The sequence below is a fragment of the Peromyscus eremicus genome, unplaced genomic scaffold (genome assembly GCF_949786415.1).
Source record: "Peromyscus eremicus unplaced genomic scaffold, PerEre_H2_v1 PerEre#2#chrX_unloc_1, whole genome shotgun sequence".
In the NCBI taxonomy this organism is placed as follows: domain Eukaryota; kingdom Metazoa; phylum Chordata; class Mammalia; order Rodentia; family Cricetidae; genus Peromyscus; species Peromyscus eremicus.
Window position 1 is genome coordinate 2,941,845 of NW_026734288.1, and position 26,560 is coordinate 2,968,404.

At 41.4% G+C, this 26,560-nt stretch overlaps 1 pseudogene; it reads right to left on the reverse strand.

Annotated features, from left to right (window-relative positions):
- Positions 1–21,780: 21,780 nt before the first annotated feature.
- Positions 21,781–26,560, reverse strand: part of LOC131900982 (vomeronasal type-2 receptor 116-like) — a 37,034-nt pseudogene continuing 32,254 nt past the window's right edge.

A 26,560-nucleotide genomic window follows, 5' to 3' on the forward strand; every position in this document is an offset into this window, starting at 1 on the left:
AATAACCCCAGATGTGCAAGAGAAAATAGTTAAACTCATGTCCAAAAACATGATTTGATCTATGTTTTTGGACCAATATGAATCTATTCTTGTCTACTGAATTCTATATAAACAAAGAATCTCTCTGGTTGCTAGACAACTAGGCTGCAAGATTCTCTGGGTGATTATCCCTGACTCAACCTATCCATTCCTACTCCTTTCCTCCTCTCTAAGACCTGGCCATAACCAGGGCAGATGGCTGGCAGAAAACTATTCTAAATGGCTATTGTAGTATAACAGAGGTATTGAAATTAACAAAAAAAATATGTGCTATATTATGTGAATGCATTATTTGCAGGACATTATTCAATATTAAAGTACTACGCACACAATATTTCCCATAACTCTGCCTCTAATCTCCTACTATTCATTATTTGGTTTTACCTATAACTTCAAGTATATTAAGCTAAAAATAGGTTGTATAGAGTCAACCTCAGATTAGTGTTTCTACTTATATGTGTGTATGTGTACATATGCCTATGTGTGATCTCATACCTACTGACATATTTATATAATGTAAGGAAATATTCAACCAAGCAACATTAAGTCACTGAAGATGGTCTGCTAAGTTCATTTGCTCTAAGAAAATTGCAGATGAAATGTCAGCAAATGGATGAAAGGCTGATTTTGCCCCATGTTTCTCTTATTATTTGCCCCATGTAATTTTAAGAACATATAAACAAAATGCTTCTCATCTCATTGAAACTGTATGATCTAAGTGAGACATGTGCTACAATTCTGAAAAGATCACAAAGGTATCCTCTTCTGGATAGGGCCTTCCTGTGCTTATCACCTCCCAACAGTGGAACTTTTGAATACAGTTCACAAATGTTCAAATACTTAAAATTTTAGTCTCTGTCAGAAATTCTGGAATCCAACCAAACAATTTGTCATGTTAAGCAAATGATAATATCTGAAATGAGCAAGAAAACCTGTTTTACTACTCGACATGGAAATTCTTTTTTTCCATAATTTAATTGATGCATTAGTTAAGCAATCACTGTTTTTGTTTTTGTTTTTTTTTTTGAGGAAGTTCATTTTTTCTACTCTGAGCAATCCTTATTTTCTTATAATATTTTTGTAAAGTTGAGGTGTCATGGACTTTTCCTTGCCCTTCTCTGCATATCAATTGGTGCTGTACTTATTCAGATCATGTTTGGGCAGCTGTTTCTAAGACTAAATGCATATAAATCTGACATAAAAGAGATACAATCCACAGAAAATTCACTGAGCATCTGGCAAATAAATATTTCTGTTACAGATTTCATAATATTCTCTAAGACATGGGTGCAGTCATTGTTTTATAGATTTGTCCATTGTGCCTAGAATCCACCACTATGATATTTAATTGGCTGTAGTTTTCTGTAGAGGACTTCATATGTTGTCAATAAAAATTTCTTTGATAAATTGTGTAGACTAAACTGACATGTAAGTATAAGCCCAAATGTTTTTTGATTATTAGCAACTGTACTGGTTAAGAAAATTGGTATTAGTAGAGACTCCTCTAATAACCATGATTTCATTGGCACTGAATAGATAGATAGACTTCCAGTTACAAGAGTGGTTTCTCTCTATTTAAGCAGATATTAAGTCCAATTAAAATATAGTTTGCTGGGTGAAGTCTTCCTGTGCACTGTGAATATGTGTTGTTCCCATTAGTTAATGAATAAGCTGATTTGGCCTTTGGCAAGTCAGCTTAGAGGCAAGCAGGAAATATAAGGTGGGAGATAGGAAAGAGAAAGATGGAGTCTGGAGAGATGCCAGCATGCCACCCAAGGAACAACATGCCAGCAGACTGGTAAGCCCTGGAACATATGGAAAAATATAGAAAAATAGAATTGGATTAATTTAAGATATATGAGCTACCTTATGTTGGAGAGGATGTGGAGCAAGGGGAACACTCCTCCACTGTTGGTGGGAATGCAAACTTGTACAGCCACTCTGGAAATCTGTATGGTGGTTTCTGAGAAAATTGGGAATAAGTCTTCCTCAAGACCCAGTTATACCACTCTTGGGCATATACCCAAGGAATGTTCAATCTTACCACAAGGACACAAGCTCAACTATGTTCATATCAGCATTATTTGTAATAGCAAGAACATGGAAACAACCTAGATGTCCCCCAACTGAAGAATGAATAAAGAAAATACAACACATATACACAATAGTATAAAACAATGATATCATGAAATTTGCAGGCAAATGGATGGATCTAGAAAATATCATCTTGAGTGAGGTATCCCAGACTCAAAAGGACAAACATAGTATTTACTCACTTATAAGTGGATAGTAAATGTGAGGGAAGGGATGGCCAGACTGCAACACACAACTCCAGAGAGGCTAGCTAAAAGGGAAAGACCCTAGGAGGGACACATGGATGACCCTGTGAAGGAGAAGTGGATTAGAGCTTCAAAGTAGATTGGGTGCAAGTGGAGTGGCATAGGGCAAGGAGTGGGGGATGAGAGCATGAGGAGATGGGGAGGTCAAGCTGGAACAGGGACAGAGTGGGAGGGCAAGAAGGAAGATACCATGATAGATGAGGACATCAGGGGAATAGGAAGAGGCAGGGTGCTCGGGAGGCTCTCAGGAATACAAAAGGTTGACCCCACCTTGGTCTGTTGGCAATGGTCTAGAGGGTTCCTGGACTTGTCTACTCTGGTGAACAGCCTAGCAAATAAACTAGCTGTCATCATAGAGCCTTTATCCAGTGACTAATGGAGGCAGATACAGAGATGCACGGCCAGGCACCAGGCTGAACTCTGGGAATCCAATTGATGAGAGAGAGGAGGGATTCTGCAGGCAAGGGAAGTCAAGATCATGATGGGAGGATGTGCAGAGATGACTGGCCACACTAGTAGAAACCCATGAACTATGGCTATTGACTGTGGAGCCCCCATGGTACCTGACTAGGTCCTCTGGATATGGAAGATGGTTGTTTGGCTTGAACTGTTTGGGGTCACCCCGGCAAGAGGATCAGGATCTGTCTCTGGTCTATAGGCAGGCTTCTGGAATCTGGTGCCTGTGATGTGACATCTTGCACAGCCTTTGTGCAGTGGGAAGGGGCTGGGACAGGCCTAGGCTCAGTGTTCTGGGCTCTGCTGATTCCCCATGGGAGATCTCGATTTGGGGAATGTGAGGATGTGGGGTGGCTTGGGAAAGATGACTTGGGGGTGGGAGGATGTAGGAGGGAGGTCTGTGGATAGTATGTGGAGTGAGTAGAAAGTTTCTTAATGAAGAAAAATGAAAAAAAAATGGCCTAGGGAGATGTTATTACATAGGAAACAGGTTAAACCTAACCATCTCCTGTAACTTTCTCCTGGCCTCTGCAAGTACTCTGCACAGACACCTGGAGGCAAATATCCATATACATAAAATAAAATAAAGCTTTAAAATGAAATTCTCTGCAATGATGTCACAGCCCTGAGACAGACAGCAGGCAAGGCTAGTTAAAATGATCTCCTTCCTGTTGTACTCAGGTTGCAAGACCCCCAACCAAGACCACCACAGAGCCATTATCCAATCAAAGCACACAGAGGTTTTCAATAACAAAACAAGCAAGCTTGGTCCACGTACAACGTCTGACACAGTGAGCCTGAGCACTCACTATAAGGGGTTTATATAAGAAAGGTTTACTTGCACCTGGGGATTAGACAATGGGGCTAGGAGTGAGGTAGTTCTTTAAAGTTACTGGCTGAACTGTAAGCATGAGGTTACTGATGACTAGCAGGATTCAGGGTATCTATAGAGACTTAATTTTTTACTACCTATGTTCTGCTTTTGTTAAACCCAGGATATATACACTCAGATTTATTGTTCCAGTCCTACTCTCCTCTGAGTTCAACTTCTGGTCAATTGAACCCATTACTCCCTATATCTTGTTTTGCAAAGTCCAGGATATATAGATTTATTGTCCCAGCCTTAAAAGTTCAACTTCTAGTAGCTTCTAAAATTGATGGTCAGCAAATACCTTTGGAGGAGGGGAGGAGGAACCATCTCTCAAGATGGCTACTGATTTTTCCCTTTTTCTTCCCACCCTGCATACTGATAAGACATTCTATGAAATCCACTTTCTGCACAAATGGAGAGATTCATTCTATGCATCCTGATCATGTTGAGAAGCTTGAATAATACAGTTTTTTTTTTTTACCTGTCTGTGGAGAAAGATGTGCTGGCTAACAATGGTGCTCATCCATGTATTCTTCCTGGCTCCATTACTCTCTCAATATTAAACTTTCCATGAAGACTACTCTTTATTATTGTTTAATTTGTCAAAATTTTGCTCTGAATTTCAGGAATAAAATTCCTTAAGCAATGAAACCATCATCCAGGTTTCTGATTGGAGAAAGACTTATTATCTTGTTTGTGATCTAGTTGCTGCTTTTCTTTGCTGTTTGTCTGCAGTCCCAGTGACAACCTGGTCAAAAGTATCTTCAGTTCCCCTGATGTCATTGTGAAGTCACACAAAAAACACTGGCCTTGTGTGTTTGTAAATATTTTTTTTTTTGGTTTATCGAGACAGGTTTTCTCTGTGTAGCTTTGTGTCTTTCCTGGAACTCACTTTGTAGACCAAGCTGGCCTCAAACTCACAGAGATCCACGTGCCTCTGCTGCCAACCAAGTGCTGGGATTAAAGGTGTGTGCCACCACCACCCAGCTGAATATCTATTTAGTTGTTAAAATTTTGGGCACCCTTCTACCTGTTTGGTAGAGAATCATTCCATTCCACATGGTATAGTGGGCTGCACAAGCTAGCTAGCCACATTATGTCCAGGAGGAAGAAGAGGAAGTGCCTGTGGAGAGCAGGAAGAGAACAGGTCTGCTTTACAGCCTGGGTCAAGTGCTATTGAAATGCATATTTCTGCTGATCTAGAAAAGTCTTTGTCTGTGGTGGAAGGGAGGAACAGGAACTGTTGTGCTGTGTTTTTAAGCACATTGTAACCCTATGGAATATGCTCTTGTCACTCAGGTCTCACTAGCCAATCAGGTCTTCCAGGTGACCTGACAGTCAAAAGTGGAGCAGGGTTCTTCCTGCTGCCATAGGTTTCAGTCTTGGCTTTCAAGAGGAGCTGGTGCTTTTGGTTTTCTGTGGTGTGCTGTGAGCCCTGCTGCAAGGAGTTGAGCAGAGACCATGGCTGACCTAGGAAACCCTGACAAGGTGAGTGAGTTGCTCCTGTCTCCAGATAGGTTGAAGAGATGGTGAGGTGTAGAATCCACAGTGGTAGGTCCTCCCAGGACCTGCTGAGAACCTGCCTGTAGAATCTCAGTCCTCTGAGGTCCCACATGGGACTTGAAACTTCCTAGACCCAGGGGCAGGCCTCTGAATCACTGCTCTATGGGCAGTATCTGCTCACAGACCTGGAAGTAGGAAGCTGTGCTTAAAAACATCTTTGTAGCTGGGCATTGGTGCTGCGTGAGCCGGACGGTGCTGGCACTAGCCTTTAATCTCAGCACTTGGGAGGCAGGACCAGGTGGATCTCTGTGAGTATGATGCTAGCCTGGTCTACATAGTGAGATCCAGGACAGGCACCCAAACTACAGAGAGAAATCCTGTTTCAAAAAAAAAAATCTTTGAACTTCAACATGCTTTTGGTGAACCCATGGAAAGCATAATGCCAAACTTAGAGAATACCTTCTATTACCATATAGAGGTTCAGTGTTTTGCACTTAATTTTTATAATTAATATCCATTTATAGTTAATTTTGTGGGGGTTGTAAAAGGCATCCCATGCATTGGGTAGCACTCCCTACTAAGGTGTGGTGTAGATGAATAGAATTTTTGATTAAAAGGTTTTACTAATGCTTAGGAGATACTAATTCTCACAAAATAGCATTTAGCAGAGGGAGGACTGCCTCTAATGCACCCCAACAATAAGTACATGCTACCCAGGCTGGTTAGAGATTGGAAGGGTAAAATATACTTATGTTCACCAAGATTGTCCAGACATTTGGCTCCAAAACATCACAAAGGAGCCACTGCAGATATATAACAAGTCACGAGGCCCAAACATGTCAAAGAATTAAATTTTAACAAGCTGCTTATTGAGGCATTATAGGGTCACAGACAACCTTAAAGCCTGGCTTGTTATAAAATTCCAGTTTCCTTGAGAAAAGCCTACTTCTGCCCGATGGTCAATATGACACCAAGTGACATTTATTTGAAAAGAAAAATACCATTGTGTTAAGGACTGGCCTGTTCATGCAAGGCTTTATTTTAGGCCCTCAGTCAAGGAGGAGGAACATTCTTGGGAGAGCTAATAATGACATGTGGTCTAGGCCTTGGGAGCCTACCCTAAGTCCCTGATGTATTGACAATGAAACAGAACTCCTTCCCTAAGATCAGGAATATGTTTGGGTGAACTGTTAATGTTCTGGAAGCAGACCTTTTATGGTGGGGTGGCTTCAGATCCCACATGGAGCTGTGGTTAACAGTACCAACATCACTGGTGGGCTTACTCAGTAATGTTCCTGAGATGTCCTGTGTTCCCCATTATGGCAATGATTAGTCTCCTCCTGAGTGTGTTCCATTGTATGATGGTTTCTGCTGACTTCACAGAAGTCATCTGTTCCCTTCCATTTCCCTCCCTAGAAGTAGTATACAAGATGATATTTTCCTTTAGAAGCTTACATGTCATGCAACATAGCTTGTGTAAGAGCTCCCCAACCTAGCTCTTATCTTTAATACCTTCCACTTTTCCCATCATTCTCATCCCCTGTCAGCTTTAACCCAGCACAATGTCACTAAAGAATGACCTGCTGTCTCAGGTGTCTGGTATGTTTAAGAAATAATTCTGGGGATATTTTTGCTATCTAACTCACCCATCTGTCCAAATGGCTAGACGTACAAGTTGCCTGTCTCTATTTACATTGTTCAAATGCAACCTGGAACATGAGGCTAAAAGACACAAGGATGAATGTAAATGGCGAATGCAAAATGTGTCAAGACTGTCTCCTATTTAAGCATTTGCCAGAGATGGATGCTTACTATCATTAAAGGTATTTTTCTTTATTAATATCCTAAGTGTGATTTCTTCTGGGAAGTCATATTAATTCTAGGAGAGCAGAATTTCCATCCTTTAAGAAAAATGTTTTGGAGACAAGCTCTTTTATGTTGACTCTGGTGTCCTTGATTCCATTCTCTTGCTCTCCAGGCCAATGATCTCACTGTTCTCTATACAACACATTTAAAATTCTTAAATTAAATGACTGTAGCACCTCAGAGTTTTAAAATTATCCATTTGAGTCATGTAGTTGACTATTCAATGCAGTCACCAGAAAATATTTTGCATGTGGAACATTGCTTATGACTCCAGACCAAATAGCAGAAATAGCTTATTGTGCACACTCCAGGGGGAAGCAGGGTAGACAGTCACCTGCTGGAGTCACTATTATAAAAAAGACCTGTGTAGATGTAACCAACCGTCTTATAAAATAAGAAACACAGTGCCGATTCAGAGAAGAAAACCAAGAGGTCAGAGCTAAGTGCCTCACCCTTCCTGCTTCAGCGATCCTCTTCAGCCAAGAGAGATCTCCAAAAGGGAACCTACTTCCTGTGTGTTTGTCTTATATAGTCTTTCTGTTCTGCCTTCTCATTGGTTGTAAACCCAAATACATAACTGCCTCATCATTGCCTGTCTGTAGAGACTTCCAGGTCTTCTATGGTTGGTATTGAGATTAAAGGCGTGTGTCTCCAATGCTGGCTGTATCCTTGAAAAAACAGAGATCTACCTAGCTCTGTCTTCCAAGTGCTGGGATTAAAGGTGTGCGCCACCACCACCACGCTCTTGCTATGGCTCTAATAGCTCTGACCCCTGGGCAACTTTATTTATTAACATACAATTAACATCACATTTCAGTACAAGTAAAATACCACCATAAACCTGATTATGGTAGCAAGAATTATTTTATAATTTATCACCATTTTTTAATTTATGTCACATGAATGATCACAGACAAGACTGTGTGAGTGTAGAATTTTGGAAAATTAATCTTGAAACAATGAATATTGAATTTGCAATTAGGCAATTCTCTTATGCAGATCTCTTATGCAAGATCCTACTTGACACAGTTATGTTAGATCAGAGGTTTGAGAAACAGGTCAATGACTATAACTCGACGTGCCAATTATAGATCTCAGCATCCAAAATATGAAAATTAGCACGATCAATCTATCTCATATTGATGACATCCCCTCCACTAGGGAATGGCCTATTTTTTTTCAAAATCAATATAGCTAAATTTTTCATCTTAAAATACATTATTTATATCATTTTTAAGATTACTTATTGGTATCATTGTTTAGTGGATTACTGCTCTTATCTCTATTTGTTTCTGTTCTCCAATGTCTCTAGGTAATCAGTAGTTTTATTCTTTTTCTCTCTAGTGATGTTGATTATTGATTTCTTAGTAGAGCAATGTCTCCTTTAGTTTAAGCTTTCCTCATTCTATGTAATTGAGAATTGAATTGAAAACCTAAGCCTGCCTCTGCTGCCTAGTGCTGCGAAAAAAAGTCCTCCAATTCCTTCCATTCTGGGCCTTGACTGGTCAGTAAGAAAAAAAATAGCCTGGACTTCCCTTTTGAAGCACAGGTGAGTCCCTTAACTTGGCCCCGACCCCATCCCTGGGCAGCAGCCACTCCAGGGAAGACCTGTCCAACTTGGCCCCAGGTTCTGGCCACTGGGCAGGTTCCCTTCTAGCCCCACCAGGAAGGATCCCCTTCTCCAAGACCCCTGGCAGACCCTGCAGTCTCCACGACCTGCCCCCACACCCATCTGCCTGAGCCCCAAGCCTCTTCCTGAGACTTAGAGGCCAGCCCCCAGTTCATATCTTGCCCCGGACTTCCCTTCTGGAGCACAGGTGAGTCCCCTAACTTGCCCCTGACCCCATCCCTGGACACCAGCCACTCCGGGGAAGACTTGTCCAACTTGGCCCCAAGTTCTGGCAACCGGGCAGATTCCCTTCTAGCCCCACCAGGAAGGATCCCCTTCTCCAAGACCCCTGGCAGACCCTGCAGTCTCCACGCCCTGCCCCCACGCCCATTTGCCTGAGCCCCAAGCCTCTTCCTGAGACTTAGAGGCTGACCCCCAGCTCACATCTTGCCCCAGACTGCCCTTCTGAAGCACAGGTGAGTCCCCTAACTTTCCCCTGACCCCATCCCTGGGCAACAGCCACTCCGGGGAAGACCTGCCCAACTTGGCCCCAGGTTCTGGCCACTGGGCAGGTTCCCTTCTAGCCCCACTGGGAAGGATCCCCTTCTCCAAGACCCCTGGCAGACCCTGCAGTCTCCACGCCCTGCCCCCACGCCCATTTGCCTGAGCCCCAAGCCTCTTCCTGAGACTTAGAGGCCAGCCCCCAGCTCCTATCTTGCCCCAGACTTTCCGTCTGCCCATCTGGAGGAGAGAAAGAGAGAGAGAGAGAGAGAGAGAGAGAGAGAGGGAGGGAGGAGAGCTCCCATCCTCCCCCAGACTTCCCTTCTGGACAAGAGCTTCTATCCTGCCCCGGACTTCCAATTTGGACAAGAAAGCTCCCATCTGGACAAGAGAGAGACTTCCTGAATCTGTCAGCTCTGTCTGAACCAAGTGTGCGGATAAGGCCAAGAACAAACCACAAGGAGATGGGCAGACGTCAAGGCAGAAACACATACAACAAAATGAATAGCAATACAGCATCACCAGGCCCTAGCCCTCCTCCAACACCTAGACCTGAACATCAGAAATTGGAAGAAGCAGAAGAAAATAGCCTTATGAATGTCATCATGAAGAAGCTAGAGGCTCGTGTAGAGGAAAAGACAAAAAAATGTGAAGAACATTGTAAACAACTAGAGGAAAGGGCAAACAAATTAGAAGAAATCAATAAAGTCCTGGAAGAGAACAATAAAATACTGAAAGAAAATCAAGAAAAATCATTGAAACAAATGAAGGAAACAGTCCAAGACCTGAAAAGGGAAATAGAAAAAATGAAGAAGACACAAACAGAGGGATTGCTGGAAATAGAAAATCTGAGAAAATGATTGGGAACTTCAGATGCAAGTATAATCAACAGAATGCAAGAGATGGAATAGAGGATCTCTAGTGTTGAAGATACAATAGAAGAAATAGATTCATCAGTCAAAGAAAACACTAAAGCCAACAAAGTCATGAACCAAAATGTCCAAGAAATTTGGGACACAATGAAAAGACCAAACCTACGAATAATAGGGGTAGAAGAAGGAGAAGAATACCAACTCAAGGGCACAGAAAATATATTCAACAAGATCATAGAAGAAAACTTTCCCAACTTAAAGAAGGAAATGCCTATGAAGATACAGGAAGTCTATAGAACACCAAACAGACTACACCCCCCAAAAAAGTCCCCTTGCAACATAATAATTAAACAATTAAATGTACAGAATAAATAAAGAATATTAAGAGCAGCAAAGGAAAAATGCCAAGTGACATATAAAGGCAAACCTATCAGAATAACACCCAATTTCTCAATGGAGACTTTGAAAGCCAGAAAAACCTGGACAGATGTAATGCAGACACTAAGAGACCATGGATGCCAGCCAAGACTAATATACCCAGCAAAACTTTCAATCATCATAGATGGAGTGAACAAGACATTCCATGACAAAGCCAGATTTAAACAATATTTATCCACAAACCCATCCCTACAGAAAGCACTAGAAGGAAAATTCCAACCTAAGGAAGTCAGATACACCCTCAAAAACACAGGCAATAGATAAAGCCACAGCAGTAAACCCCAAGGAAGAAAAGTACACACACATCACCACCAAAAAATAACAGGAATGAACAATCACTGGACGTTAATATCCCTCAATATCAATGGACTTAATTCACCTATAAAAAGACATAGGCTTACAGAATGGATACAAAAGCAGGACCCATCTTTCTGCTGCATACAAGAAACACATCTCAAATTCAAAGATAGACACTACCTAAAAATAAAAGGCTGGGAAAAGACTTTCCAATCAAACGGTCTTAAGAAACAAGCGGGTGTAGCCATCCTGATATCCAGCAAAATAGACTTCAAACTAAAAATCAATCAAAAGAGATCAAGAAGAGCATTACATACTCATCACAGGAAAGATCCACCAAGATGAAGTCTCAATTCTGAACATTTATGCTCCAAACACAAGGGCACCCACATATGTAAAAGAAATATTATTAAAGCTTAAATCACATATAAAACCCCACACATTAATAGTGGGAGACCTCAACACCCCACTTTCACCACTGGACAGATCTCCCAAATCGAAACTTAACAGAGAAATAAAGGACTTAATTGATGTCATGACTCAAATGGACTTAATCGACATCTACGGAACATTCCATCCTAACAAAAAAGAATATACCTTCTTCTCAGCACCCCATGGAACCTTCTCTAAAATCGACCACATACTTGGCAACAAAACAAATGTAAACACATACAAAACAATTGGAATAACCTCCTGTGTTCTATCAGACCACCATGGTCTAAAGTTGGATTTCAACAACAAACAAAAACTACAGAAAACCTACAATCTCATGGAAACTGAATAATACCCAACTGAATCACCAACGGGTTAAGGAAGAAATAAAGAAAGAAATTAAAGTCTTCCAAGAGATCAACGAAAATGAAGACACCACATATCCAAACCTATGGGACACTATGAAAGCAGTACTAAGAGGGAAATTCATAGCACTAAATGCCCACATAAATAAACTGGAGAATTCTCAAACTAGTGACTTAACAGCACACCTGAAAGTTCTAGAACAGGAAGAAGCAAAGTCTACCAGGAAAAATAGATGCCAGGAAATTATCAAAGTGAGAGCTGAAATCCATAAAATAGAAACAAAGAGAACAATACAAAAAATTAATGAAACAAAGAGTTGGTTCTTTGAGAAAATCAACAAGATAGACAAGCCCTTATCCAAACTAACCAAAAGACAGAGAGAGAGAGCATCCAAATCAACAAAATCAGAAATGAAAAGGGGGACATAACAACAGACATTGAGGAAATCCAGAGAATCATCAGGTCATACTTCAAAAACCTCTATTCCACAAAACTGGAAAACCTAAAAGAAATGGATAATTTTCTGGATAGGTACCACATACCTAAATTAAATCAAGACCACATAAACTATTTAAATAGTCCAATAACCCCTAACGAAATAGAAACAGTCATTAAGTCTCCCAACCAAAAAAAGCCCAGGACCAGATGGTTTCAGTACAGAATTCTACCAGATCTTCAAAGAAGAGTTAATACCAATACTCTCTAAATTGTTCCACACAATAGAAACAGAAGGAACATTACCAAACTCCTTCTATGAGGCTACAATTACCCTGATTCCTAAACCAAACAAGGATACAACAAAGAAAGAGAACTACAGACCAATCTCCCTCATGAACATTGATGCAAAAATACTCAATAAAATACTGGCAAACAGACTCCAAGAACACATCCAGACAATTATCCACCATGATCAAGTAGGATTCATTCCAGGGATGCAAGGATGGTTCAACATACGAAAGTCTGTCAATGTAATACACCATATAAAAAACCTCAAAGAAAAAAACCACATGATCCTCTCACTAGATGCTGAAAAGGCATTTGACAAAATCCAACACCCCTTCATGATAAAGGTCTTGGAGCGATCAGGAATACAGGGAACATACCTAAACATAATAAAGGCAATTTACAGCAAGACAACAGCCAACATCAAAATAAATGGAGAGAAAGTCAAAGCAATTCCACTAAAATCAGGAACGAGGGAAGGCTGTCTGCTCTCCCCATACTTATTCAATATAGTACTTGAAGTTCTAGCCAGAGCAATAAGACAACATAAGGATATTAAGGGGATACAAATTGGAAAGGAAGAAGTCAAGCTTTCCCTATTTGCAGATGACATGATAGTATACTTGAGCAACCCCAAAGATTCCACCAAGGAACTGATACAGCTTATAAACACCTTCAGCAACATAGCAGGATACAAGATCAACTCAAAAAAATCAGTAGCCCTCCTATATACAATGGAAAAAGAAGCGGAGAAGGAAATCAGAGATACATCACCCTTTACTATAGCCACAAATGACATAAAATACCTTGGGGTAACACTAACCAAGCAAGTGAAGGACCTATATGACAAGAACTTTAAGTCCCTGAAAAAAGAAATTGAAGAAGATGTCAGAAAATGGAAAGATCTCCAATGCTCATGGATAGGCAGAGCTAACATAGTAAAAATGGCAATCTTACCAAAAGCAATCTACAGATTCAATGCAATCCCCATCAAAATACCAACACAATTCTTCACAGACCTGGAAAGAATAATACTCAACTTCATATGGAAAAACAAAAAACCCAGGATAGCCAAAAGAATCCTGTACAATAAAACAACCTCTGGAGGCATCACGATCCCTGACTTCAAGCTCTACTATAGAGCTACAGTAATAAAAACAGCTTGGTACTGGCATAAAAACCGACATGTGGACCAATGGAATCGAATTGAAGACCCTGACATTAATCCGCACACCTATGAACAAATAATTTTTGACAAAGAAGCCAAAAGTGCACAATGGAAAAAAGAAAGCATCTTCAACAAATGGTGCTGGCATTACTGGATATCAACATGTAGAAGGCTGCAAATAGATCCATATCTATCACCATGCACAGAACTTAAGTCCAAGTGGATCAAGGACCTCAATATAAATCCAGCTACTCTGAACCTGCTAGAAGAGAAAGTAGGAAGTAGTCTTGAACACTTTGGCATAGGAGATCACTTCCTAAATAGAACACCAGTAGCACAGACACTTAGAGAAACAATCAATCAATGGGACCTCTTGAAACTGAGAAGCTTTTGTAGGGCAAAGGATACGGTCAACAAAGCAAAGCGACAGCCTACAGAATGGGACAAGATCTTCACCAACCCCACATCTGACAGAGGACTGTTATCCAGAATATATAAGGAACTCAAGAAATTAGACATCAAAATGCCCAACAGTCCAATTAAGAAATGGGCTATAGAACTAAACAGAGAATTCTCAACAGAGGAAACTCAAATGGCTGAAAGACATTTAAGGAATTGCTCAACATCCCTAATCATCAGGGAAATGCAAATCAAAACAACTCTGAGATACCACCTTACGCCTGTCAGAATGGCTAAGATCAAAAACACTGAAGACTCCTTATGCTGGAGAGGATGTGGAGCTACGGGAACTCTCCTCCACTGCTGGTGGGAATGCAAGCTTGTACAACCACTTTGGAAATCAATATGGTGCTTTCTTAGAAAATTGGGAATCCATCTCCCCCAAGATCCAGCTATACCACTCTTGGGCATATACCCAAGGAATGCTCAACCACACCACAAGAGCACTTGTTCAGCTATGTTCATATCAGCATTGTTTGTAATAGCCAGAACATGGAAACAACCTAGATGCCCTTCAACTGAAGAATGGATAAACAAAATGTGGTACATATACACAATGGAATACTACTCAGCAGAGAAAAACAATGACATCATGAGGTTTGCAGACAAATGGATGGATCTAGAAAAAATCATCCTGAGTGAGGTAACCCAGACTCAGAAAGACAAACATGGTATGTACTCACTCAGCAGGATACTAGATGTGGAACAAGGATGACTGAACTGCTACTCACATCACCAGGGAGGCTACCTGGAAAACAGGACCCCAAGAAAGGCACGATGATCACTCAATGATAGAGAAATGGAAGAGATCTACATGAACAGCCTGGACATGAGTGGGGGTAATGAAGGGCGAGGGTCGAGGGAAAGAGAGCTTGAGGGAGCGGGAGATCCCAGCTGGATCAACAACAGAGAGGGAGAACAAGGAATAGGAGACCATGGTGGATGAAGACCGCATGAGAATGGGAAGAAGCAAAGTGCTAGAGAGGCCCACAGAAATCCACAGAGATGCCCCCAAAACAGACTGCTGGCAATGGTCGAGAGACAGCCCGACTTGACCTACTCTGGTGATGGAATGGCCTAACACCCTAATTGTTGTGCTAGAAACCCCATCCAACGACTGAGGGATCTGGATGCAGAGATCCATGGCTAAGCCCCAGGTGGATCTCTGGGAGTCCAATTAGCAAGAAAGGGGAGAGTTTATATGAGCAAGAATTTTTGAGACCAAGGTTGTATAAAGCACAGGGACAAATAGCCAAACGAATGGAAATACATGAATATGAACCAATGGCTGAGGGGTCCCCAACTGGATCAGGCCCACTGAATGGGGGAGACAGTTGATTGGCTTGGTCTGTTTGGGAATCATCCAGGCAGTGGGAACAGGTCCTGTGCTCGTTGCATGGGTTGACTGTTTGAGGCCTGGGGCCTCTGCAGGGTCGCTTGGCTCAGCCTGAGAGCAGGGGACTAGACCTGCCTCAACTGAGTCTACTAGGTTGGGCTCGGTCCACGGGGGAGCCCTTGCCCTGGAGGAGGTGGGAATAGGGGGTGGGCTTGGGGGCGGGAGTGGGGAGAACGGGGGAATGCGTGGCTGATATGTAGAGCTGAATTGTATTGCAAAAAAAGAAAATAAATAAACAAAAAAAAGAAAATATGGCACATATACACAATAGAGTACTACTCAGCAGTAAAAAACAATGATATAATAAAATTTGCGGGCAAATGGATGCACCTAGAAAGTATCATCTTGAGTGAGGTAACCCAGACTCAGAAGGACAAACATAGTATGTACTCACTCATAAGTGGATGCTAAATGGTAAAGAAGGGATGCCCAGACTGTAACCCACAACTACAGAGAGGCTAGATAACAGGAAAGACCCTAGGAGGGACACATGGATGACCCAGTGAAGGAGAAGTGGATGAGATCTACATGAGTGGACTGGGTGAAGGTGGGTGGTAGAGGGTGAGGAGTGAGGTATGAGAACATATGGAAATGGGAGGGCCAAGCTGGAACAGGGACAGAGTGGGAGGGCAGGGAGGAAGATACCATGATAGATGAGGACATCATGGGAATCGGAAGAGGCAGGGTGCTGGGGAGGCTCTCAGGAATCCACAAGGTTGACCCCACCTTGGTCTGCTGGCAGTGGTCCAGAGGGTGCCTGGAATGGTCTACTCTGGTGACCAATCTTGCAAATAACCTAGCTGTCATCATGGAGCCTTTGTCCAGTGACTGATGGAGGCAGATGCAGAAATCCACAGCCAGGCACCAGGCTGAGATCTGGGAATCCAATTGGAAGAGAAAGGAGGGCTTCTGCAGGCAGGGGATGTTGAGGTCATGATGGGAGGATGTGCAGAGATGATTGGTCACACTAGTGGAAGCCCATGAACTGTGGAATGGTGGCTGTGGAGCCCCCATTGGACTGGACTAGGCACTCGATATGGAAGATGTTTGTTTGGCTTGAACTGTTTTGGAGGCATCCAGCCATGGGAATCGGGCTCTGTCCCTGGTGCATGGACAGGCTTCTGGGAATCTGGGGCATGTGGTATAACACCTTGTGCAGCCTTGGTACAGTGGGAAGGTACTTGGATCTGCCTAGGCTCAGTGTGCGGGGCTCTGTGATTCCACATGGGAGACCTTGATTTGGGAGATGTGGGGATCTGGGGTGGTTTGAGAGAAAGGGCTTGGGGTGGGAGGAGGGTAGATCTGTGGGTGGTATGTGGAGTAACTAGAAAATTTCTTAATAAAGAAAAATGAAAAGAAAAATCATCCATGACTAATTCCTCTTGACATTGGAAAGTAGCTGGGGATCCAAAAGCCTGGGATGTTGACCGGTTCTGGGAAGAGCAGACTGCTTCCTTCATTGTGTGAACTCTGTGGCATCATCAGAGGCTGGCGATAGGCAGGCAACAATTGGAGCAGTTAGTAGTTTTTTGCGGAGCTGGGGGGCCGTGGGTTGCCAAATAAAACACAGGATCTTTATTAATTTTAAATTTTTCCTGTTTTTATTTTGTTAAATTTTTTAAATTCATTTTACATACCAACCACAGATCCTCCTCTCCTCCATCCTCCCTGCTCCCAGTCTTCCTCCCCAATCTTCCCCTGATTCCCACCTCCTCCAAGGCAAGGTCTCCCATGGGAAGTGAGCAGAGCCTGGTGCATTCAGTTGAGGCAGGTCTAAGACCCTCATCCCTGCTCCAAGGTTGCACAAAGTGTCCGGCCATAGGCTCTGCACTCCAAAATGACAGTTCTTGTACCAGGGATAGATCCCAATCCCACTGTCTGGGACCCCCTAAACAGTTCAAGCTAAACAACTTTCTTGCCTATCTAGAGGGCCAAGTCCAGTCCCAGGAAGGCTCCTTAGCTATTGGTCCACAGTTCATGCAATTCCACTAATGTGTGTAGTCATTTCTGTATGTTTTCCCATCTTGGTCTCAATGTCCCTTTCCCACAGAATCACTCCTCTCTCTCATTGATTGGATTACCTGAAAGAGATACTATGATAAATGAAGATATCATGGGAATAGGAAGAGCCAGGGCACTGGGGAAGTTTTCAGGGATCCACAAGGATGACTCCACCTTGGACTACCGGCAATGGTCAAGAGTGTGCCTGGACTGGTTCACTCTGGTGACCAGATTAGTGAATACCCTAACTGTCATCATAGAGCCTTCATCCAGTGATTGATGGAAGCAGATATAGAGATCCATGTCCTGGTGCCAGGCTGAGCTCTGGGAATTATTATTATTTTTATTTATTCAGACAAAAAAAGGGCAAGTGTGATATTTTATTTGTAAACATTTTGTGTTAAGTATTTGTTGATTTTAAAATTTTCTTTGATGATTTTTTTATTGTATTTTCAATGCCCATCTTATGTCTCTTATATTCTTTTGATAACACTTGCTTCTATAGTTCTTGCTTGTTTACTCATTTCCAGCCTTCCTTCAGTTTATGTCTTCTTTATTGTTTCTAGTTCAATTTTCAAGTCTAGAACTGTTTTCCTTATGTGTTTGATTGTTTTTTTTCTTGATATTTAAGGGATTTATTGATTTCTTCCATTTTTCTAGGTATTTTCCTCAATTCCTTTAAGGGAATTTTTCATTTGCCCCTAAAGGGCCCCTATCATCTTCATAAAGTTATTTTAAGGTTGTTTTCTTCTGTTTCATTTACATTGGAATGTCCATGTTTTGCTGTTGTAGAACTGCTCATTTCTGGTGGTGCCATGTTGCTCCTTCTGTTGTTGAGTGTATTCTTATACTACGCTCTACCCATCTCATCCTCCAACTACTACAGGAGAGGCCTGGGACTCCTGGGGTTTCCGAGGCCTCAGGAGATTCTGCTTCATGTTTCCTGGGGTTCTTCCTCCATTTGGAGCAGGTAGGGCCTGTGGCTCCTGTGGTCATTTTTCCACCATTCAGTGCATGTGGAGTCTCTGGTTCCAGTGGTTGCTCTTCCACCAATTGGTGCAGGTGGGACCTTTGTTTCTGATGGTCACTCTTCCAACAATTGGTGTATTTGAGGCTTTTGGTTCAAGTTGTTACTCTTCCACCTGTCTGTGCAGATGGTGCCTGTGTCCCCACTGGTCACTGATATGGTGGACTATGGTGGCATGGGGAACATGCTGTGGCCCAGTCTCTGAGGCTGTGGTGGGTTGGGAAGGGGCATGGAATGTGCCCCCATGGCCTAGGATCTAGAGAGAAGGACTGTCTGATTGGGAACTAGGACACTCAAAGAATCCATCAATCAGTTCGGGGGGGTCCTGTGTGACATGGTGTCTTAACAGAATTTTAATTTGCATTTCCTTGATGGGTGAGCACCTTTTAGAAATTCACATTTTTTTATTCCATTGGACATTTTATGCAATATATTTTGTGGAATATGATTGTTTTTTAAATTTTTACTTGATGAGGATTTCATGCAGAAGAAGTATATTTACATCATTTCCACCACATCCTCTCCCTCTACCCCATCTCATGTCCCTACCATCTATCTAAAATTCAAACCCTCTCTTTAACATTATTTTTATTTACCTGGAAAGATAGAGATGTGCACACCAACACAGAAAGAGATACAAACAGCTCATGAGTACAGTTACTGTTTCTAGTTTGAGCTCATCTGTAGAGAGGATGGAATCACCCTCTCTCAGTACCATTGATTGCCTGTAGTTCTCCCTGTAGAGGTGTGGACATGTCAGAATTCTCTCATCTCTTTGACAGGTCTACATTTCACTGTGCAGGCTGTATTTAGATAACAAACTTGTTAAGATATCATAGGTTCAGCTTCATTGCCATAGAAAAGACACTCCTTCTCAGTAGACACCCTAGTTTTCCAGGTCTTACTGGTCTTTCTGCCCCTTTCCAAAATGTTTCATGTGTGTGTGTGTGTGTGTGTGTGTGTGTGTGTGTGTGTGTGTGTGTATGTATGTATGTATGTATGTATAAAATTGTGTTGGGTGTCCCATTTGTTCCTCACCTATTGACAAATTGGGTGGACAAATTGGGTGTTTCTGCTTTGGATTCAGTGTATTGAAGAAGAAGCTTTATCATGAGTGGCCAGGACTATGCTTATCCAGGCTTAGAAGAATAAGTTTCCAGAATTATACTGATTCAGGAAATAGGAATCATTGGTTCTCCCTTAGAGTCTAAGACATCACTAATCATAAGCACTTGGCTAGGTTTAGAGTAACAAACATAAATTCCCTTCTGTTGAGGGATGAATTAAAGATGACTAAACAGGTGTTGGTTACCCCAAATATAACTTTCCCACAATCACATCTTTGAATATATCTTGCTGTGATAGTCTTTATGGTGGTTCATAAGCTTTACTGCTGAAAAATTTTTATAATTACACTTATTTTTCTTCTTTTAAACATTTATTTATTTATTTATTCATTTATTATTTATTTATTATGTACACCTTTTTTTGCCTGCACACCAGCAGAGGGCACCAGCTCTCATTATAGATGGTTTTGAGCCCCACTGTGGTTGCTGGAAATAGATTTCAGGACATCTAGAAGAGCAGTCAGTGCTCTTAACCGCTGATACAGGTTTGGATGGCCCCCTGGTGGAAGGATAAAAATCCTTCCCTGGTGCTCGAGTGGGATTTTTTGAGCACACTACCTATGTTTGGACACCTTGTGCAGCCTTGAAGCAGGGAGAAGGGCTTAGACTTGCCTCTACTGGATGTGCCTCCCCATGGGAGGCCTTGCCATCTTGTGGGTAGGAGTAAGGGGTGTTGGGAGGGAGAGGCTCGGGGCGTAGGAGAATGGAAGGGGGGGACCTTTGGTGAGTAAAATGAATGAAAAAATTCTTAGCTAAAAATAATAATTGTGGTTCTTTCTTGGCAGTTTTTAGCAGCTTCAAATACTCTGAAAGCTGTTCCTCAGGCAGGAGGCTTCCTAGTCAACTCCATGTCAATACTTGCATATCTGTATCTGAAGTGTGTGATGTCTTCATTAATATGGCATATTTTCAATTTCTGGGAAGCAACAAGATGAGTGTCCCCAGCTTATATGGTTGTGAGCTTATTTTGGATTCCCCTGAAAAATGACCTAGAGAAAGGTTTCTCGTGCCTGATAGTGAGATTCTTGTAAGACAGTTTGTGTATCTAAGGGAATTGCTATCATCCCAAAAGTGCAATTCATTTAACATTTATATGTAAACACATACTCAATTAGTTATTTCATACATGTATTTCATATTTTACATTTTATTAAGTCTTTCCTCCAAATACTATATTTTTATCATATTTTCCCCTCTATAAATGGCTCCCCAATCCTACACACATATCTTTGAATCCAATTTTATATTTTTTCTTATCTCTCTTAAACAAAACAAAGCACAAATGGAAGTAATAGCAAATAAGCAAAAAGAATAAAATAAACCAATGCCCGAAGAAAAAGAATAAAAAGAAGCCCCCTGTCCAGAACACAGAAAATAAAAACCCATGAAATATATCTTGTGTGTCCAGCTACAACAAAATGCATGACCCAGGAGTGTAGTTGAAATAACCATTGAAACACAGTTCTAGAAAACGCTGTCTCTTTTGCAAAAGGCAAGAACTGCACACTATTTCTAGTTTATGGATTGGATTTGAGTCCATGTCTACTTGTTAGTACTGTGATATTTTTTTGGTTGGTACCACTGCAGATCTTATGTATGTTTCCAACACTGTTGGGATTTCATGTGATTGTCTAGTCCTGTTGATTTCTAGGTGATAATGCTTCCATGAAGACGTCCACTACCTCTGCCTCTTTAAATATTTCCACATCTTTTCCCATATAGATCCCTGAGCCTTATGGGTTAAGATTTCTCTATAGTACCAGCTGCTGAGGTGATATTCCAGAGGCCAACACTTACTTCTGTCATCAAATAAGGAAAAGTCTACCTGGTGCCCAAGTAGAAGCCTTTCCCCTACTGACTAGCATGCAAGTTGTTAGAAAGTACTCTTCAGAATAACACATAGAAAAATAGGTGGGAATAAAGACTAACAGGGTCCATTTCTGAATGATTCCTCCCATTCAACATGTACATGAAGAACCAAGCAATCAATCCATCTACAAAACCCTCCCAACCTAAGGCTCAGGGAACTTTGAAGAAGGAAGGAAAGATCTTGAAAGCCTGAAGATGAGGGAGATTCCTATGAGAATATGTGTACTATGAAGAGCAGAATGTATACAGTAAGTCTCACCCACATTACCACCAAAATGTAAGGTCAACAAAAAAGACATTATGAAACTTGATAAACTGGATAGGAAATGATGAAAGCTGGGAATGAAAGAGAGGGTCACCCCAAGGAAATGGAACAGAGATATTTTAAGTGTCATCTAAAAGTCTTAAAACTAGGAATGGATTAGTAAAGTGATTTATCCCTGAACTTTTGAAGTGAATTTAAATCTGGTCTCATGAAAATAACATAACATTTTGGGACAAAGATGCACCCTAACAACCCTGCACTGGAGGCCAAGATGGAGAGAACCTCCACAGCCACCATGACCTTCCCCTTGGTGCTGTGGTAGACAGGGAGGAAGGTGATCCACACACTGCAGAACACCAGCATGCTGAAGGTCAGGAATTTAGCTTCATTGAATCTGTCAGGAAGATTCCGGGCCAAGAAAGCCACAGTGAAGCTCCCCAGAGCCAAGGAGCCCAAGTATCCCAAGACAAAATGGAATGCAATAGATGAGCCTTTGCTGCACACAATGATAATCTGTCCATGCTCAGAGTGTGTATCTGTGTCAATAAAGGGAGGGGCTGTGACCAACCAGATTCCACAGAGAATGAGTTGGATCAAGGTACAGATGGGAATGACAAATTTAGGTGCCCCTGATACCAGTATCCCTCTCATTCTTTTTCCTGGAGTCGTGAGTTTGAAGGCCAAGACAACTGTAATAGTCTTGGCCAAGACCGTAGACACAGCCACTGTGAAAAAGACTCCAAATGTGGTCTGCTGAAGGATGCAGGTCACTATGTGGGGATGCCCAATGAAGAGCAATGAACAGAGGAAACAGATTATGATGGAGATCAGTAGGATATAGCTGAGAATGCGGTTATTAGCCTTCACTATGGGAGTGTTATTATACTTCACAAAAGCACCAAGAACAAGAGCCGTGAGGGCAGAGAAGCACAGGGACATGCAGGCCAGAGTCATCCCCAATGGGTCTTCATAAGCTAGAAAGGAGACATGTCTTTGCAGGCAGCGTGTGTGCTCTGGGTTGGAATACTGATCTTCTGGACAGCGAACACACTGCTCCACATCTGCAGAAGGAAATTAAAAATTCCATCATTATAGTCTTAATCTTTTAGTGTCTGTAATAATCTGAGGATACCTCAATAACTGTTTTTGTCTTCATTGATAATTTTTTCCTTGTTGCTATAGGGAGCAGCGAGGACAGGCTGCTCTGTAGCAATCCATCCTTGGTGATGGAAATCACCACCTTTATCATAAAGGGAATGGAGTAGCTTCTTATTCCCAGTTATCAACTTCCATATTTATGCACGTTTTTAAAACAAGAAAAATACTTGGTTTCTTAGGGCTTATAAATGGTTTTTTGTTTGTTTGTTTTTTTGTTTTTTTGAGACAGGGTTTCTCTGTGTAGCTTTGCACCTTTCCTGGGACTCACTTGGTAGCCCAGGCTGGCCTCAAACTCACAGAGATCCACCTGGCTCTGCCACCCGAGTGCTGGGATTAAAGGCGTGCGCCACCACCACCCGGCTGGGCTTATAAATGGTACTAAAAACAGCTCAGATTAAATTCTTCAACATTATACTTATTATCTACAGATCTTTGTACTGTGAAGGTGGGGTGGATAAAGTGAGAGAGGCTTCTATATGCTCAGAGATGTGTTTGCTCAGTCACTATGGAATGGACCTATTTGAAAAGATTAAAATATGTGTTCTTATTGTAGTAGGTTTGACTTTGTTGGGAGAAGTGTGTCACTGAGGATGGGCTTTCATTTTTTCAAAAGCTCAAGCACACCCCAGTGTCTCTCTCTTCATGCTCCTGAGGATCTCTATGTAGAACACTCATCTTCTCCAGAACTGTGTCTGTCTCTGTTCTGACATGTTCCCTGACATTATGACAATGGTTTAAAACTGTAAGCAAGCCCCAATTAAATGCTGTATTTATAAGTCTTGTCATGGTTATGGTGTCTCTTCACTGTAATATAACACACACGAAAACAAAAATAATAGGGAGGAGTGAAATATTACTGTGGCAGGCCCAGTCATGCTTCTAGTTGCCAAAATGTGGCCTTTGGAACTAGGGATTAGGAAAACAGTTAAATGTTTTAAGTAAGGCTTCATTGTCCATGCTATTGGGATCATGGAAAGCAGTCCTGAGGGATATTTGAACAGTGGGAACCTCTGCAACTCAAGCAGATTCATAGGCATAAAAATTAGTAAAATGGCTCAGAGGATATTCCTTTAAATTTTGACTAAGAGTGTGGTTCCTACTTGTTCTGGTCCAAAAATATGTCTGAGGCCAAACTGAAGAGTTTTGAATTAGGAAAACTGAGGAAATTTTAAGACAGTCTAGTGTTGACTTGCTGGTGATGTTGTGAATGTGTTGCTCTGATTGATTGATACATAAAACACTGATTGGCCAGTAGCCAGGCTGAAAGCATAGGATAGGGTGGGACAAGCAGAGAAGAGAATTTTGGGAAGTGGAAGGCTGAGTCAGGAGATGCCATCCTGCCATCCAGGAAGCAACATGTAAAGGCAACAGGTAAAGCCATAGAACATGTGGCGACATACAGATTAACAGAAATGGGTTAATTGAAGATATAAGAACTGGATAACAAGGAGCCTGCCACAGCCAAACAGTTTATAAGTAATATAAGTCTCTATGTGTTTACTTGGCTGTGGGACTGGCGAGTGATAGACATTTGACCTGACCATGGGCCAGACAAGACCAGGAAAACTTGAGCAACATTCACTTCCTTATGTGGTTATTAATTGTCACTCTTATTCAAATCCATAGTGAAAAGGAGCTAGATGAGCATGGAAAATACTAAACAAATGGTTTGAGAAGGAAAGGAGCCCCAGGAAGTGTAATGCAGGTAATTCCAGAGCTTAAAGAGATAAAATATTTCAAGGAAAGCCTGTTGCAAAATGGAATAAAGGAAATGACAACATCAAGGTAAGAATGCACTGAGCTAAGCTTCCAACTTGTGAAATGAAATACATTAGGTTTTGGTGAAAGAAAAATCAGGTAAAACTGTATTTGAACATCGTAATAAGCAGAAAACATTGGAAGATTTGGTCACATGGTTCTGGCTTTGACCAAAGGATTGAAGAAGCCAGGTGTGGAACCTCCATCCATAGCTAAGTAAGGTCACTAGGACAGGAATTTGACCAAGGTGTCCCTACATGGATTACAAAAGATGCCTTTGAGAGAAGCAGGGAAGGTTAAGAGCAGATTTCATTGGAGATCCCAAGAAGTTGGACATGCCAGAGTCATGAGGCATCTGCCAAGATACCTACAGACAGAGTGATGAACCAGCCCAAGAGAGAGTAGTTTGTTGAAATCAACAAAACAGAAACATTTTTTTTCAAAAGCTCAAGCACACCCCAGTGCCTCTCTCTTCATGCTCCTGAGGATCTGGATGTAGAACACTCATCTTCTCCAGAACTTTGTTTGTCTCTGTTCTGACATGTTCCCTGACATTATGACAATGGATTAATACTGTAAGCCAGCCTGAATTAAATGCTTTATTCATAAGTCTTGTCATGGTTATGGTGTCTCTTCACTGTAATATAACATACATGAAGACAAAAATAATAGGGAGGAGTGAAATATTACTGTGACAGGCCCAGTCATGCTTCTAGTTGCCAGAATGTGGCCTTTGGAACTAGGGATTAGGAAAGCCATTGAATGTTTTCTGACACTATCAGAGGTTCAGTTCTGGAGATCTGGAGAGTGCATTAACAACAGACATGGAGATGCAGAACTTGGAGTTTGCCCTGCTGGACTAAATGCATTTTTAATTATGATGTGCCTATGAGCTTAGGGGAAGCAGGGACTGTTATATGGTGGTTTGAGTGAGAATGACCTCTATAGGCTCCTAGATTATTATGCTCTTTCTCCAGGAAGTGGCAGGATTGAAAAGGATTAAGTTATTTATTCTTGTGGGACAACTTGTGGCATTTTGGGGGGAAGTTTGTCATTGAAGATGGGCTTTGGTTTCTCAGTAAACACAAGCAGCCCCACTGTCTCTCTCCCTTCTGCCTGAGGATCTGGAAAGAGAACACTCAGCTACATCTCCAGAGCCATACCTGCCTGTGAGCTGCCGGGCTCCTTGTAATTAAAATCCTGAACTGAACCTCTGATAGTGTCAGTGAGTCAAAATTAAATGTTTTTCTCAAAAAATGATCATGTTCATGGTGCCTCTTCATAGCAATAGAACACTGACCAACACATAATGCCTAGATCACAAAGGCAGGGCATACAATGCTATGTATGTGCATTTTGCTTGTGCCCTTGGTTCATATCTTCATACAGAGTCAATGATGGACAATTCTCTCAGGTACACATTGTTTGCATAGAGCAATATTTCCACTAAAGAAGCTGTACTCTCATGCACCAAAATGAGCTTTGCTTGAAGTTCGTAACATGAACATTTAACATAAATATTTGAACAAAAAGACATTTACTTTTTCTACTATGTTTTATTCCAATGATGTCTGGTATGTGGATATCTATAATTTTACTTTTACTTTGGTTCTTGTCATTATTCATCTGTGTATTGGAAGAAGAAATCCAAATGACTCATGAATTTTGAATATATTACAACATAAAAATATAGATTTTTTTCAATATTGTGTTTAAAATTCATCCATACATATAATGTATTTGGATTTAATCTACCTTCCTAGACTTTTGCTATTGACTGCAGAATGGAGTAGACATTTTATTGTGTTTTAAGTGGGGCTAATGCTGATATGGAAGGGAGAAATGAAGGGGACATAATAATTTTAAACTATAATAGACTTAAATTAAGTATATGCTTATGTTTATATGCTATGCACAAATATGTACATATGGTTTTAGGTGTGAGTGGTTTTTGCATGTCAGTGTGACCACACATGCATCTCTGTATGTGCTTGCAGTCTATGAGACAATCATCAGGTTT